This window comes from Anastrepha obliqua, chromosome 6 (genome assembly GCF_027943255.1).
Source record: "Anastrepha obliqua isolate idAnaObli1 chromosome 6, idAnaObli1_1.0, whole genome shotgun sequence".
Classification (NCBI taxonomy): domain Eukaryota; kingdom Metazoa; phylum Arthropoda; class Insecta; order Diptera; family Tephritidae; genus Anastrepha; species Anastrepha obliqua.
The window spans coordinates 72,013,113-72,031,148 of record NC_072897.1 but is presented as its reverse complement, the minus strand read 5'-3'; the positions used below and the strand labels follow the sequence as shown (position 1 = coordinate 72,031,148).

The window sequence follows — 18,036 nt, the reverse complement described above, 5'->3', positions numbered from 1 at the left end:
GGAAAGAAATGTGCGATAATCGCAATAAGTTTTGATTCATATGTGGTTTGTGGATCAAAAGCATTGTTTGAAGTTACAGAGTAATAAAGCTCTGGTTGATGGCTACAACGATTTCTTTAGCTTACATATACTACTTCTGATCACTGGTATGAACCGGAATTTGCTTGTACTGAGTGTTCATTGAAATTCAAGAAAATGGAGAGCGATATAAATCAAAACGTTGCCAGAAAAGTCGAATGTCTTTAAATTCTCCGATGATGTGGCATCATCAGCCTTATCATAAACCAGATGATTGGTATTTTTGTAAAACGAACGTAAACGGTCATCATTATAAAACTCGAAAGCACATAAAGTATGCTGATGTTGCAACTGTTAAGAACCCCGTAGTCTTGGACGATATGATTGACTCAATTGCAGGTCATGAACTGAAGGAAGTTCAACTCATTGCTGATGATGATCAAACTGATAACAATAAACCTGATGATGAAGAGTACTTTCCGTCTGGTTCTAAGTCTTCATAACGACACATTGTATCAAATTCAGATTTTCAGGATCTTTCTCGTGATTTACTTCTATCGGGAAGACAATCTGAAACGCTCGCTTCTCGATTTAAACAATGGAATTTAGTTGATAACGACTTCAGATGAATGATGATGATCGAATTTCTTACAGAGAAGTATTCAAAACTGATGAAGAGAATGACAAATGTACCGTACCATACTAAACTCCAAAGGGCCGTTTCCAATGCATTTTTAAGTTTAGAACCAGTTCCGTTGTGCACCGTACCGCACCGTACCATACCGTACAGTGCTGCACTGCACAATACTCCAATAAATATTATGTGTTTATAATGACACTTGTTATAATTTTCATGCTTCGACACGCGTCCTTATTCCCATTTAGCGTAAGTTATACCTACATACATACCAAATTAGTAAAAAAAAAACTCAACATAAAAATACCAGTCTAACGGTTAGACTTGATAGAAGTGAAACCTTCCGTAAAACAAACTGAGAGAGAATAAGACGAAAGCAGCATTAGGAGCGGGATAATTATAGGTTCATTATAACATTGCTATAAAGTTCATATTTTATTTTCTTCATTTTATCATTATTCATCCTCAATGTTTTCAATTTCAACAAATGATACGAGTGGCTTATGATAGATAAAATATGATACAAATGCTTTGGTTTCGATGTTGTCAAAAAAAATACCCAAACGGACCGAAGAAACAGACTTACAAATTTCTTCCATTTTCGTCTACTTGTATTCATATAAAAATTTATGTCTCTTCCCACCAAAGCTAAATGTATTAGTATATTTTTTCTTGTATTTATTCAAGGCTGAAATCCCGGCGGTACTGCAATACCGGGCCAACCCGTGGCAGAGGTGGAGAGCAAGCCCCTAAAACACTCCGCGCATTTCCAAAAATTAGTTTAACATTTGCTGTCCTCCGATGGAGGATCTATCAGATGTTAAGCTGATAACCACACTACCTAGTCAATACATTTTAAATAATAAACCTAATAAACCTTTTGAGAATTACACGCTCACAAAAAAAAAACAATGTACAAAATATTTATACCGATTCACTTAAACTGACTTTCAGTATCTAAACCAAAAATAGAAAAGCCAAAAAAACTGTTTTCAATAAATAATCAGAAATGTCCTACAATGCAAATTTCAAAAAAAAAAATTTTATTTCTTGTGATTCGAACCAAGAATTTTGGATCGGAAGCTCACATTGCTAGCCGCTCGGCTATCGCGCCATACTGTCGGTGCTGGCCTAAAAGTTATTTAGTTCGTCGCTACGTTTATATGTTGTAATTCGTTTCACTTTTTCCCAAATCACTCCCAACGATTCTAAAGAAGTTTTCACTTCAAAAATTAATGTACGAAATATTTATCCGATTCACTTAAACTGACTTTCAGTATCTAAACCAAAAATAGAAAAGCCAAAAAACTGTTTTCAATAAATAATCAGAAATGTCCTACAATGCAAATTTCAAAAAAAAAAATTCCATTTTCGTCTACATGCATTCATATAAAAATTTATGGCTCTTCCCACCAAAGCTAAATGTATTAGTATATTTTTTCTTGTATTTATTCAAAGCCGAAATCCCGGCGGTACTGCAATACCGGGTCAACCCGTGGCAGAGAAGGAGCAAGCCGCCCCTAAAACACTCCGCCCATTTCCAAAAATCAGTTTGACATTTGTTGTCCTCCGATGTTGTCCTCCGAGGATCTATCAGATGTTAAGCTGATAACCACACTACCTAGTCAATACATTTTAAATAATAAACCTAATAAAACTTTTGAGAATTACACGCTCACAAAAATTATTTATATCAACATATAATATAACGCTTCGTAACTAGATAACTTTTAGGTGAGAGACGACAGCATGGCGTGGTAGCCGAGCGACTAGCAATGTGAGCTTCCGATCCAAAATCCTCGGTTCGAATCACAAAAAAAAATAAAAGTTATTTTTATTTATTTCGTCGCTACTTTTATATCAACATATAATATAACGCTTCGTAGCCAAGTTGGTCGCTTTTTTCGTTTCACTTTTCCTCAAATCACTCCCAACGATTCTAAAGAAGTTTTCACTTCAAAAAAAAAATCTTCAAACTCACACAACTCTATTAATTTTAATTCAATTACAGTCAAATATAGCTCATTCGACGCAACATTAAATTTACTATAACAGTAGTGTACTAAAAAAATCCTCAATATCGGATAATATCGTAAAAATTATGTCAAAGTTAAAAAAATTGAGAAAAAATAAAAAAATTCCAAATACTTCCGTCTACAGTCTCGTCAGTTGTCATTTCAGAAAAATTGTCAACACACTGTCAAAAAGGCTTGTTTTTGTTCTTTCGAACTAAAAAAACAAATTCGAAATCGGATTGAAATTGGCGAAGTTAGGAGTGATTGTTCACATCAACCTACTGAAAAACGGTTTTTTGGCCATAAAATGAGATTTTGGGGATGTATTGGAAATTTCTCCTATACCATTTTTCTTAGTTTTACTATACCTAGAAGTTGTACTAGGTCTCCATAAAAGTCTAATATCACTGTCGCAAAGTGTTATCTGACGCTAAAAAAGAGCAGTACATACAAAATCTGTTTGACGAAATCTCAAATGATGAATTATTTGAATTTTCCGACCCTGAAGGGGATGAAAGCGAACAAGTAGCAGTAGCAGATGGCGTGGTTGAATCGGATGTAGAAGACCCTGATTACACAATTGACAATGCCCAGATAGATTAATTTGCATGCAGGTGAATTCGTAGCACGTGATGGTACCATATGGGGCTCACAGCCACGACTTGCACGCCAAACTAGGCAACAAAATATTTTGCGACAGCGAAGTGGGCCCGCAAGATCAACTACTATGATGTCAATAGTCAATACATATAAATGTTTTATGACTCCGGAAATGGTGGATATTATAGTACGCTGCACCAACAAAAAAGCAGAAGCTACAAATGCGGAATTAAACGCAACATCCAGAGGCGGAACCAAAAACATGGAAGAAGGTTACTTTGAGCGAAATGTATACGTTCATTGGAGTGCTTATTATGACTGGCGCTAACCGCAGCAATGCCGAATGTACGCCGGGCTTGTGGTCGGTGGAAAATTGTCCATTATATCGTTCGTCAATGGGCATTAACCGCTTTCAGGCCATACTGCGGTTTATAAGGTTTGACGATGGCAACACACGGGCACAACGTTTGGTAACTGACAAAGCTGCACTAATATCCGAGCTGTGGACCATGATGAACTACAACTTTGAGCAGTCATATAAGGCAAGTGAATATCTAACGGTAGACGAGCAGCTCTTTCCATATCGTGGCCGCACCCGTTTCACGCAATACATCCCATCGAAACCGGCAAAATATGGCATCAAAGTGTGGTGGGTATGTGATGCCAAAAACGCATATCCACTGTATGGACAAATATATACTGGCCAAGCACCTACGGGACGGGAAACTAACCAGGGTGAACGCGTGGTGAAGGATTTAGTAAGCCGCTTTCATGGAACCGGCCGAAATATAACGATGGACAATTTTTTCACATCCCTAAATCTACTGGAAAACTTGTCTTCCATGAATTTGACGGCAGTTGGAACTCTGGGGAAAATAAGCCCTACATACCAAAGGAGATGTTGGCACACAAAGATCGTGCAGAGAGGTCAAGTACATTCGGTTTTAGGCCCAACATATCCATATGCTCCTATGTGCCGAAAAAAACAAGGCAGTTATATTACTATCATCAATGCATGACGATGATCACATTGGCAAAAACGACAAACCAGAAATGATCGAGTTTTATAACAAGACAAAAGGAGGAGTGGACGTGATGGACCAATTGCTTGGAGAATATACTTGCCAAAGGATGACAAGGCGTTGGCCGTTGTCCCTATTCTTCAATATGATTGATTTGCGGGCATTGGCAGCGTACACCACATATTATGAGAATAATGCCAACATCAGATGCACCAATGCGAAGCGTAAGAGATTTCTTCGCCAGCTCGCCAAGGAACTGTCTATGCCCACAATTGAAGAGCGGTCGGTGAATCAGCAAGTGATGCGGAACTTCAACACAAAAATTGCAGTCGCGAGTTTCATAAGTACGGCCTTGCAAGGAAGTGCTGACAATAGGCCATCAACGTCTGCAGCTGCTGGTGCAAAACCAAAGAAACAGCAGGTTGGAAGCAGTTTTTGCTGCTACATCCATGACCAACACAGAAGACGAACGCGTAACATGTCAAGTCAATATCTTTAGCAATTTAGGAGCTACATCATTCCAAAGTAGCTACTGGCCACACCTGTACTTGGGTATAAGTTCTAGGGTTAACAGAAAAATGGGAAGCTGAACTTCGCACCTTGATGAGAAACAGCGTCGATCTCATTAGTAGTTTAAATCCTGACCATGTGTGACTTTTCATTTGCTTTTAACTTCTCATTATTTCGCTTTGTACTGTTGAGCTAATAAACGAAATAATTTTCGGTCTCGTTCGTTTTGGATCGAGCCGTACAAGTCAACACATCGTTTTCGCTATTCACTAGCTCCCACAATTTGGTAACCCCGAACGGTAAATTTACACATTTCTTATTGATTAAATGTCTTTCGACTATACTCTGGCACCGCCAACTGGATCTTCACAACGAGAATCAATTCCGGCTACGTCATTCATTCCACGCATCCCGCTCCCAATATTATCGGAAGATAATATTGAAGCGTACTTCTACTCACTCGACTTCTGGTTCGAAGCGTCAGGCATCAACGCAGATAAAGCAAAATTCCACATTGTCGCTGCTAGCATACCACAGCTAAAATTAATGGAACTGCGCCCTATTATCGATGCCGCACCAAGTACTGGAAAATATCAGTACAGTCAGCAACGCCGGTTGCAGCGCGTACTTCGCGAAATGCCATTAGGCGATCGCCATCCTAGCGACCTTTTCAATTAGACGAAGCATGCAGCCGGCTCCGCTTTGAGTGAGAGCATTCTGCACGATTTGTGGGTTAACCGCTTGCCTGCAAGCAGCCATTATATCAACCAATGTACCGATATCCGAAAAATTAAATATTTGCGACTCAAGTGTTGAGTCAATTCAACTACGAGAAGGACAGGTTAACGAAGCGTGTGGCATACAAAACAACTCAGATTCAGTTCTCAGGACCGAAATAGCTACAATAACACAGCGCCTCTATAAAGCGTTAGATAACGGCAAAACCCATTACCGTTCGCGTTCTAAAACACCAGACGCCATCGAAAGTCAGACAACGGTTATGATGACATGTGTTGGTATCACAGAAAATTCGGTCAAGACGCTAAAGGATGTCGGCTACCAAGTTCACTCGCTCACCACCACCAAACGTTCCACAATAGGGTTGCTTTTCAGAGATTGGCAAACGGTCTGAAATGCCTTCGAACTTTCGTCTACGTATATTTGACACGTCCAAAAAAAAATATATAAATTTTTTAACCGACTCAGGTGCAGATGTGTCTACTATACCAAAAAGTTCGAAATTGGTTAGAGCAACACCATCGGATATGCAAATGTTTGCCGCGAACGGTACACCAATTGAAGTTTTTGGTGAAATAATCCTAAACCTTAACCTAAACCTGCGAAAGGAATTTTTGTGGAGTTTTGTGATTTCTGACGTAACTCAAGTGATTATCGGTGCCGACTTCTTATCTTATTACGATCTTCTTCTTCTTCTTCTTAATTGGCGCGATAACCGCTTACGCGATTTTGGCCGAGTTTAACAAAGCGCGCCAGTCGTTTCTTTCTCGTGCTAACCGGCGCCAGCTGGACACACCAAGTGAAGCCAAGTCCTTATCCACCTGATCTTTCCAACGCAGAGGAGGCCGCCCTCTTCCTCTGCTACCACCAGCTGGTACCGCATCGAATACTTTCAAAGCCGGAGCGTTTGTATCCATTCGGACGACATGACCCAGCCAAGGAAGCCGTTGGATCTTTATTCGCTGCGCTATGTCTATGTCGTCGTAAAGCTCATACAGCTCATCGTTCCATCGTCTGCGATATTCGCTGTTGCCAACGTGCAAAGGTCCAAAAATCTTACGCAGAATCTTTCTCTCGAACACTCCAAGCGTCGCTTCATCGGATGTTGTCATCGTCCAAGCTTCTTCGCCATACGTTAGGACGGGCATGATGAGAGTCTTGTAGAGTGTTAGTTTTGTTCGTCGAGAGAGGACTTTACTGCTCAATTGCCTACTTAGTCCAAAGTAGCACTAGTTGGCAAGAGAGATTCTACGTTGGATTTCAAGGCTGACATTGTTATCGGTGTTAATGCTGGTTCCTAAATAAACGAAGTCTTTTACAACCTCGAAATTATAACTGTCTACAGTGACGTGGGTGCCGATACGCGAGTGCACCGACTGTTTGTTTGAAGACAGGAGGTACTTCGTTTTGTCCTCGTTCACCACCAAACCCATTCGCTTTGCCTCTTTATCCAGTTTGGAGAAGGCAGAACTAACAGCGCGGTTGTTAAGGCCGATGATATCAATATCATCGGCATACGCCAACAATTGTACGCTCTTATAAAATATTGTGCCTGAGCGATTAAGTTCTGCGGCTCGTGCGATGCTCTCCAACATCAGGTTAAAAAAGTCACACGACAGTGAGTCACCCTGTCTGAAACCTCGTTTGGTATCAAACGGCTCGGAGAGGTCCTTCCCAATTCTGACGGCGCTGCTGGTGTTGAGCAACGTCATCCTACATAGCCGTATTAGTTTTGCGGGGATACCAAATTCAGACATCGCGGCATACAGGTAACTCCTTTCCGTACTGTCGAATGCAGCTTTGAAGTCGACGAAAAGATGGTGTGTGTCGATTCTCCTTTCATGGGTCTTTTCCAAGATTTGGCGTATTGTGAGTATTTGGTCGATGGTAGGCTTTCCAGGTCTGAAGCCACACTGATAAGGTCCAATTAGTTGGTTGATGGTGGGCTTCAGCCTTTCACACAATACGCTCGCTAGAACCTTATAGGCGATATTTAGAAGACTAATCCCGCGGTAATTGGCACAAATTGCAGGATCGCCTTTCTTATAGATTGGGCAGAGCACACTTGAATTCCAATCGGCAGGCATGCTTTCATCCGACCATATTCTGCATAGGAGCTGATGCATGCACCTTACCAGCTCCTCGCCGCCATGTTTGAATAGCTCAGCCGGCAGTCCGTCGGCGCCCGCGGCTTTGTTGTTCTTTAGCCGTGATATTGCTATTCTCACCTCGTCATGGTCAGGTAACGGAACTAAAATTCCGTCGTCATCGATTGGGGTATCAGGATCTTCACATTCTCTGTGACATGCGCAGCTGTCACTGTTTAATAGGTTCGAGAAGTGTTCGCTCCATAATTTAAGATTGCTCTGTACGTCAGTCACCAGATCGCCGTCTTTGTTCTTACAGGAAAACGCCCCGGTCTTAAAACCTTCTGTAAGCCGCCGAACTTTCTGGTAGAATTTTCGGGCGTTGTTCCTATTGGCCAGCATCTCAAGCTCCTCGCACTCACGTATTTCGGCCTCTCGTTTCTTCTGTCGGATAATACGTCTCTCTTCCTTTTTCAGCTCTCTGTAGCGGTCCCACATGGCTCGCGTTGCGCCCGATCGCAGCGTGGCTCTATAGGCGGCATCTTTTCTTTCGGCGGCAGCATGACATTCCTCGTCGTACCAATTGTTTTTTCGGGCTCGCCGGAATCCGATTTCTTCTTCGGCGGCGGTACGTAGGGAACGAGAAATGTTGCTCCATTGCTCGCGTATGCCGATTTGTTGGGCAGTGCTTTCGGAGAGCAGGAGTGAGAGTCGAGTGGCGAATCTTTTGGCTGTCTGTTGTGATTGCAGCTTTTCGATGTCGAACATTCTTTGCGTAGATAGATGTACGTTTTTTGCTGCACAGAGGCGGGTGCGCAGTTTGGCTGCAACAAGGTAATGATCCGAGTCGATGTTGGGTCCTCGGATCGTACGTACATCTAATACACTAGAAGCGTGTCTTCCATCTATCACAACATGATCGATCTGGTTTCGCGTTTTTCGATCAGGAGACAGCCAGGTAGCTTGGTGTATCTTTTTATGCTGGAATCTGGTGCTGCAGACTACCATGTTTCGGGCCCCGGCGAAGTCGATCAGCCTCTGTCCGTTACCGGATGTTTCGTTGTGCAGGCTGAATTTTCCGACTGTGGGACCAAAAATTCCCTCCTTGCCCACCCTGGCGTTAAAGTCGCCAAGCACGATTTTTATGTCGTGGCGGGGGCAGCGCTCATAGGAACGTTCCAGGCGCTCATAGAAGGAATCTTTGGTCGCATCGTCCTTCTCTTCCGTCGGGGCGTGGGCGCAAATTAGCGATATGTTGAAAAATCTGGCTTTGATGCGGATTGTTGCGAGACGCTCGTCCACCGGAGTGAACGACAGTACTTGGCGACGAAGTCTCTCTCCCACAACAAATCCGAAACCGAATTTGCGCTCCTTTACATGGCAGCTGTAGTAGACGTCGCAAGGTCCTATGGTTTTCTTTCCTTGCCCCGTCCATCGCATCTCTTGGATGGCAGTGATGTGAGCCTTTACTCTCACGAGGACATCAACCAGCCGGGCAGAGGCACCTTCCCCATTAAGGGACCGGACATTCCAGGTGCATGCCCTCAAATCGTATTCCTTATTTCGTTTGCAGGGGTCGTCATCAGTGTTGGAAGTTCTCATCCGAGGCTTTGTTGCTGTTTTCATTGGGGGGGCTTTTTAAGTGGCGGGTCCCAAACCCGGCGCACAACCAGCTATGCTGGGATGCTTCGCCTTCTCACGTTAGCTCACTCCCGAACGGGTGTTTGGAAGCTAACCAGAGGATACGTGGGCTAATCCCGGACGTTGTGAGCTGCTTGAACCATATGTAGAAGAATCGTCCTGGCCACTCCCAAGTGAATGGCGATCAGTAACTTTCCCCACTTGCGTGGACTTCTACACATGGAACCATCCTCTTATCTTCTACCCGATCTTAATGGACGATGTTTGCTAGACCGAAAAACTGCTTACAAAACGCTCTGTTCAATTGCTCAACTCAACGCAACTCAAGTCAACTCGACAAGTGTATCAACCGTTAATGCAAGCTCAAATTTTTCAGACTTACTTAAAGAGTTTTCCGCTATCACTCGACCGCCGCCTGTCGAAACCATTGCAAAGTCTACAGTCGCCCATCGCATCATCAATATGGGTCAACTAGTTTTTTCCCGACCGAGACGGCTTTCTCCAGAAAAACTGGCCGCCGCGCGGGCTGAATTTTAGCTTTTGATGAAACTGGGAATATGTAGACCATACAGCAGTAATAGGGCAAGCCCACTGCACATGGTCCGCAAGGCTGACGGGTCTTGGAGGCCATGTGGCGACTGTCGCACCCTAAATTCAGTAACAGTACCCGGCAGGTACACACATACTTGCAGGTAAAGTAATATTTTCGAAAATCGATTTGCTGAGAGCCTTCCGCATTCACCCAGAGGACGTTTGTAAGACTGCCATTACAACACCATTCGGCTTATACGAATTTACAGACATCACATTTGGATTGCGCAACGCCGCGCAAACGTTTCAAAGAGGTTTTGCATGGTATCGATAACATGTTCATCTATTTGGATGACATCTGCGTAGCTTCATGTACTCAAGAGGATCATCGTAAAGATCTGCATTTGGTTTTTCAACGCTTGCGGGAACACAAACTTACCATAAACGTCGCAAAGTCAGTTCTTAGCGTAACAGAACTTGAATTTCCTGGTTATCTTATCAAAAGAGATGGTATAACACCGATCCCAAGCCGTGTGGGGACAATTACAAAAATTAAGCTGCCTACATTAGCTAAAGACCTGAAACGTTTCCTTGCTATGGTTAACTTTTACAGACCGTTCTTGCCTCAACCACTGCTTCATCAAGCGCCGTTGTTAAAGATGGTCCCTGGGAACATACGCAACATTCGCCATTTCAAAGCATGGAAGGAAAGCCTTGCAAAATGCACCTTACTTGCTCATGCGATGCCTAACGCGACACTTTCTTTATGGGTTGATGGTTCGGACAATGCCAGTGGCGCTGTTCTACACCAGGTTCTCAACAACACGCTGCAACCATTAGGTTTCTTCCAACGATCATTTTCAAAGGCTGAACAACGATACAGCACTTACGATAGAGAACTTACTGCGATGTTCCGTGCTATACGCCACTTTCGTTTTATGCTAGAAGGATGAGATTGTCACGTTTACACCGACCATAAGCCGCTAATTTATGCTTTCCGGCAGCGCTTCGAAAAAGCCTCCGATCGTCAAGCTCGCCAATTAGACTTTATCGCTCAAATTACAACGGACATTCGGCATGTTCCTAGTCAACAAAACATTACGGCAGACCTCCTATCTCGCATTGAGTCCATAACAGCAGGAGCCGATCAATTACGATAATCTAGCCGATCACCAAGCCAACAATGAGGAACTCTATTCCTATTTAAACGTAAATCATTCACTTAAACTAACATGCTATGTTCTACCTTCAGGCTCGAAGAGAGTTTATTGTGACAGCTCAACTGGCCGCATACGACCTTTTGTAACAAAAAAGTTTAGACAGGCAGTACTGCGAGCAACACACAACATTTCGCATCCAGGCATGCGAACTACGTCAAAGTTGATGACCGAACGTTTCGTTTGGCCTGGTATACAACGGGATAGTCGCCAGTTTGCAAAGCACTGTATCCAGTGCCAACGTAACGAAATTGGCCGACATAGCGCGTCACCGTTCAAACGTCGTGAATGCCCGAGCCTACGTTTTTCACATTTACATATTGATATCGTAGGACCGTTTCCGTTACCTGACGGTAAGCGCTACTGCCTCACCGTAATTGATCGCTTCACTCGATGGCCAAATGCGATAGCAATACCGGACAGCACGGCCCCGACTGTAGCAAAAGCCTTGATAGAGAGCTGGATAGCGCGCTTTGGCGTTCCAATTGACATAACTTCAGATCTAGGGCGTCAATTCGAAAGTTCCTGATTTCAACATATTTTACAATGTCTTGGCATAAAGCATCTACGCACAGCTGCTTATCATCCGCAAACCAACGGCATGGTCGAGCGATGGCATCGGACTCTAAAATCGGCAATCTTGTGTCATAACGTCGACCGATGGACAAGTTGTTTACCACTTATTTTATTAGGACTTCGGTGTTCATTCAAGATAGACATTGGCGCATCCCCGGCTGAATTAGTTTTTGGAACAACCTTACGTGTACCATCGGAGTTCTTTATAGATGGCAGCCGACCTACAAGCGAAACGGAAATGGTAACACATCTTCGACATGTCATGACAAATATTCGACATGTCATGACAAAGAAAAATCCTTTGTGCACACTAACCTTACGACGTGCGATCAAGTTTTCGTTAGAGATCTTTCTGTTCGTGCATCATTAACGCCACTTTACAAAGGACCATACAAAGTGTTAGAACGTCATCCTAAATACTTCACTGTGAGCATCAACGACAACAAGGTGAACATCTCCATTGACCGGTTAAAGCCAGCATTCATTGCCACACCCTGTAACTAGGAGGGGAGTACTGTGGGGACACCACATCTAGATTACACCACATTCTTAATAATTACCCTTTAATTTGTTCATATACTGTTATTCATTCTTAATACTTTATAAATGCAACCATGTGTGACTTTTCATTTGCTTTTAACTTCTCATTCTTTTGCTTTGTACTGTTGAGCTAATAAACGAAATAATTTTCAGTCCCGTTCTTTTTGGATCGAGCCGTACAAGTGAACACATCGTTTTCGCTATTCACTAGCTCCCACATATCCATACTGAATTTATTAAATGGCAGCGTTGATATCTGATTCGGCATCATAGGTTCCTTGGCATTTGATAGTCAACACTTCTGGCACACTCTACATTGAGACACTACTCTTTCGATGTCATCATCAATTTTAACGGCCAGTATACTAAGCTGCGAGCTCTCCTTTTAGTTTTTTCTATGCCCAGGTGTGACATTTCCAACTGGCTCAGAACGTTTTTCTCAAGCTACTTGGAACAATCATACGGTCGTTAAGGAATATGATGTCGTTATCTAATATTAACTTATTACGATGCTTCCCATAGTAAAGGGTTTTCCAATAAGAGGTGTTATTTTGATACTCGAAGAAAAATGCTGGGCTGTTGGCGTAGACCTTTTCTTTCACGTGACCCCAAAGAAAACGTAACAAGGTATTAAACCACAAGATCTCGCTGGCCAATTGTGATCACCTCTTCGAGAGATAATGCGGTCCGGAAACTTTTCCCGTAAAAGATCAATGGTTTCGTTGCTTGTGTGGCACGTAGCGCCGTCTTGTTGAAATTAAACGTTGTCTAGATCAATGCCATCCAATTCCGGCCATAAAAAATCGTTAATCATCTCTCGATAGCGCAATCCATTCACCTGCAACACATGTTATTGGAAATCCTATATTTAACCTGTAAATATAGCAGTTTTTTGTCACTAGGCCATCCGTTTTTCAGAACTTGCTTCAATTGTTGTATACAGCGGTCACGTTGTGGAAGTTTACGAACTCAGTGAAATTTTCAACGTTGTTATCTACAATTGTTTTGTCATAGTAATGGCACAAAAAGTATGCTAGCTCGTTACCGGACACGTAAACCATTTTATGTCATATTTGATCAGAGCAAGCTTCATACGCTTCAATCTATCCGAAAGAATTTTTTCCGCCAAGAACTCTTCTTGAGTGTGAACGCAATTGATTTCACTTTCTGTCAACCTTTTCGAAGCGGATGCAATCGGTTTTCCTTCTTGTAGCAAGCAACAACCTAGTCCGCATTTGGAGGCGTCCATTGCAATCGTTATATTTTTAGATTCATTAGGTGTCTGTAAATGGGTGCATGTGCAATGAGGTTTTTTATTGAATCTATACATTTATCATGCAATCATAGCTGGTTGAATATTGTATCACATTTTAAAAACTCTCGTAGCGGACTTAATAGCTCAGAAAGATTTGGTATTTAATTTCGTATATAATTGATCACACCAAGTACTTTCTACAATTTTTTTTGTCTATCGGTCGACCAATTTCCAAAATAACCTTCACTCTTTCTGGATCACATTTGATGCCGTCACTTGATATAATATTTCCTAGATATTTTACCTCTCTATCGTTATATTGAAATTTATCTAAATTTAACTTTATACATTTTGCGCATGCTCTGTTTACTACTTGCTTCACTATGCGGGCATGCTCCTCCGACAGTGATCAAAATGTTTCCTTCGATAACCCTCTTCAAACACTGATGTTGATGGTTTGTCTGCGGTGTTGTTCAAGCAGGGTAATTCTTTAATATACCCAGTTGTATCAGTTGTTAATCTTTGGCTAATGGCTTTCATTTCACTTATTTTCAAAAGCGGTAATAAAAACGATATTAGTAACTACATGCCTATTTCAAAGCTTTCCGCCTCTACAAAGCTTTTTCAATGCATCATCCAGGATAAATAGCTTTTTGCAGTGAAGAAAATGGCGCGTCCGGAGGAGCATGGCTTCTTTGAGGTCCTCTCAACAGGGTCTAATTTAGCTGTATTTTCGGATGATTGTATCGCTGCCTTCCAATCAGGGCACCAGGTTGACACCGTTTATACCGATTTATCTAAGGCTTTTGATCGGGTTTCCCATATACTCGTAGTATTAATAAAAAAAATTAGCCTGCATTGGCTTCCACTCAGCCTTTTTAAGTTGAATCTCATCTTACTTGCCAATCGCCATTGCTTGGTTGTCGGCGACAATGTTAGGTCTCTTCCTTTGGTCGCTTCCTTTTCTAAGGGTGACACCTCTTATCACATATCTAAACGTGACGTAAGTGGAATTAAGGGCTTGGGTGTCATATTTGATTCGAAACTTACTTTTGCTAGTCATATAAATTTTATTATTACCAAATCTTACGCCATGCTTGCTTTTGTTAGGCGTCATAGCTCCGATTCCTCCGACACTTATACGCTGAAGCTTTTGCATACGGTATTTGAACATTCCAAACTTGAAAATGCATGCTTCAATTGGTCGTATTATACGTGCCATGCTACTAGAATTGAACGAATCCAAAAAATATTCTCACATTTCGCGTTGCTTAATTTACGCATTTCGGATCCTATCCCTACATACCTATGAACCGCGATGCTTACTGATCAACTTTAAATCATTGCAGAACAGGATAAAAATTCTATCTTTATCTTTCATTTTTGTCTTAATTCGTGGTGCTGTTGATGGTCCAGTGCTTCTTGAGAGGATTTTCTTTAATATTCCGGCCAGAGCTCTGCGTAGTTCGGAGTTCTTCTATGTTGTTCTTCAAAATCTCTTTATGCTCAAAAGGCTCCTATTACTAGAGCCTTAATTCAGTTTAATAAAATCTCTAAAAATATCGCACCTTCAATAAGTTGGAAATCAAATGATTATGGGACAACGTAATGACAGCAAAATAGCTAATGAAAGAAAGAAGGAAGCACGGAAAAAATATCTACACAGATGCATTCGTCAAAATTTACTTGAATATCAAGAAAAAAGAAAAGAAGCAAAAATGATTATTAAAAAGAAGAAAAAAGAGTACCTGAACAGACAAGTCGAGCAAATAGAAACAGACTATAAGAATAAAAATTTGCGAAAAATGTACCAAGCCATCAAACAACAAACTACACCCTTCTATTCAAGAACTAATAACTGCAAGGATAAAAATGGAGTAATGTTAAGCGACAAACAAGGCATTTTGCAGCGCTGGAAAGAACATTTTAATGAAACTCTAAACATGCAAAATGAGGAAAACGTGAATATAGAACTGCAAACTGCTGAAATACAGATAAGTGACCCTAGTTTTGCAGAAACAAAAAGTGCAATTGCTAAACTAAAAAATCATGAATACAATGGTGTCGATGGTATAGACGAAATACACCAATACCTCGCTTTGCGTCGTTTCGTTTTGCGTTTTTTCGAAGTTGCGCCGCTGCTTAATTTATACCAATTTTCACACTATCTTTTTTCTAAAAGCTAGCCACACTTTTGTTTCTAATGCCATCAAAACTCGGGGACTCTCTTTCTAACTAAAATCAGGTTAATTTTAATACAGTTTTATTTTCTCTTTGTTTTACTAAATTTAGAGTTCAGCTTCAATTACCTAGTGTGTTGCGCTTTTTTAAAAGAGAATAATAAATTTACATAAATTTTTACGTGTTGTTTCTGGTTAGAAAAAGGGAAATATTTTTCTAATTTATATATTATTATTATTATATATTATTTTTCTTTTACATTCACAGATTGAAGACAAAATTAGATATTCTGCCACTATTTGATAAGGGAGAGATGGCTATGGAGATAGCAAAGGTTGTTGGTCTGGCTGCAACAATTGTCAGAACTATTAAAAATTGAGATGGGGATAAAATAAGAGGGACTGCAAAACCTGCAACATCAGTAGATGCTAAAACGATGGCCCGTACAAGAGGTGCTTTGATGATCAAAATGAAGTCCTTGCTCTCTATTTGGACGAAAGCAAAAAGCTTATTTGATGACATAAAAGGTAAAGCAGTATCCAATGATAACACTAATGGTTAATTCAGACAAGAATGAAACATTTGAAGCTAGTCAGGGCAGCTTTGAGAGAATCCGATTCGAGCAAATTTGGACAGCATTGCTCTAGAAGGTGAAGCAGCTAGCGCTAATATAAGCCATTTCTCATTTATCAATCAGCAAATCCAAGAGCTATGAAAGGATGTTCAAAGAATCTGCTTCCTGTTCACTGGCGAGCAAACAAAAGAGCGTGGATGACAACATCATTACTTCAAAACTGGGTTTCAACTTGTGCTATTCCAGATATTAACATTATGAAAACCATAGAAATTATTTCCGATTCGTGGGAGGAGTTTAAACCATCTTGCATGAATGGTGTTTGGCGCAAATTATGGCCTGAATGCGTTCACCGAATATGCGCTGCAGAAGTTGATGGTACTCCAGCTGTTCGTCATGAAATTCCTAATTTAGCTAAAGAGTCTATTTTTCAATGTATGGAGGAGACTGACATAAATGAATTGCTAACCCCGCACAAAAAAGAATTTTCTAATGAAGAACTATTGTAACTGGAATTGCAATTTGCTAATGAAGAAGATGACAGTGACCGTTTAATAAGAATCTCCAAAAAACAGAATTTAACCTCCAAACAAATTTCCAAAGCGATGTGTTTGACTGACGAAGCTGTGAAGATTTTTTTAAAAAGCGATCCCGACAGCGGAAGGAGTTTTAAAGTGTCCCAGGCGGTAGCTACAAATATCAATTGCTACAAGGAAGTTTATTTTAAGTTGAAAAAAAAGCTGTTTTGCAAACATTGGACCAATTTTTTGTGAAAGAAAGCCGACTTAAGACAACAGCCACTATGAACACTGCAGAGAGTGATTAATCTTAATTTTGTTTTTCATAAATTAATTGAATATAAAATTGTTGAATTTTCTTTTTAAAGAGTAGTATTTTCGTAACCCTGCAACCTATCTTCCATCTTTACATGGTTTGCTATAGAAAATCTTAATTCACCCAGCGTCGTTTCAATTTGTGGTGTGTTTTTTTTGGAACGTAACCCCGACGCAAAGTGAAGTATTAGTGTACGGCGGAGAAGAACTGCATACACAACTACACAGTCTCATGGTAGAAATATGGCGAAATAATAGCATGTATTTAATGATTAGCAAGCCTGATAATTCCTATATATATTACAAAGAGGTGTATAAAGCAAACTGCTGTAATTATCGGGGTATCTCGATATTAAAAGCTGCATATAAAACATTTACAAACATTCTATTGGGTTGGCAACTAAGCAATTGCGGATTGCACTCATAGATTTCTTCAGTTTTAGGTTTGCAGACGTAGTAAAAATGTAAAAAAACATTTTGTTATTTGATAGTTGACAATTCAGCTGTCATTCAGTAAAAAAAGTTTTTTGATCGGTTGCAAAGTTTTCGTTTGGCGTTTGTTGAAAAATGGTCAATCAAAAGGAAGATTTTTGTCATATTTTGCTTTTTTATTTCCGCAAAGGGAAAATCGCATCGCAAGCTGTGCTGCTTATGGTGATGAAGCCTTAAAAGAACGGCACTGTCAAAATTGGTTTGCCAAATTTCGTTCTGGTGATTTTTCACTCAAAGGTGAAAAACGCTCGGGTCGTCCAGTTGAAGTTGATGACGCCCTAATCAAAGCAATAATCGATTTGGTTCGTCACAGTACAACACGTGAGATTGCAGAGAAGCTTCATGTATCACATACATGCGTTGAAAATCACTTAAAGCAACATGGCTGTGTTCAAAAGCTTGATACATGGGTTCCTCACGAACAGAAATAAACGTCTTTAACGCAACGCATTAACAGCTGCGATTTGCTAAAAGAACGTAATGAAAATGATCAATTTTTAAAGCGACTGATAACTGGCGATGAATAATGGGTTGTTTATAACAATATCAAGCAGAAAAGCTCGAAACGC

At 40.9% G+C, this 18,036-nt stretch overlaps 1 non-coding gene and 1 pseudogene across 1 annotated transcript; both read right to left on the bottom strand.

Moving 5' to 3' along the window:
• Nucleotides 1-1,333: 1,333 nt before the first annotated feature.
• On the bottom strand, nt 1,334-1,519 carry LOC129250995 (U2 spliceosomal RNA; annotated as a pseudogene).
• Nucleotides 1,520-2,103: 584 nt separating this feature from the next.
• On the bottom strand, nt 2,104-2,299 carry LOC129251032 (U2 spliceosomal RNA). Its single transcript, XR_008582879.1, has one exon. It is a non-coding gene; the product is annotated as a U2 spliceosomal RNA (small nuclear RNA).
• Between the last annotated feature and the right edge of the window lie 15,737 nt (nt 2,300-18,036).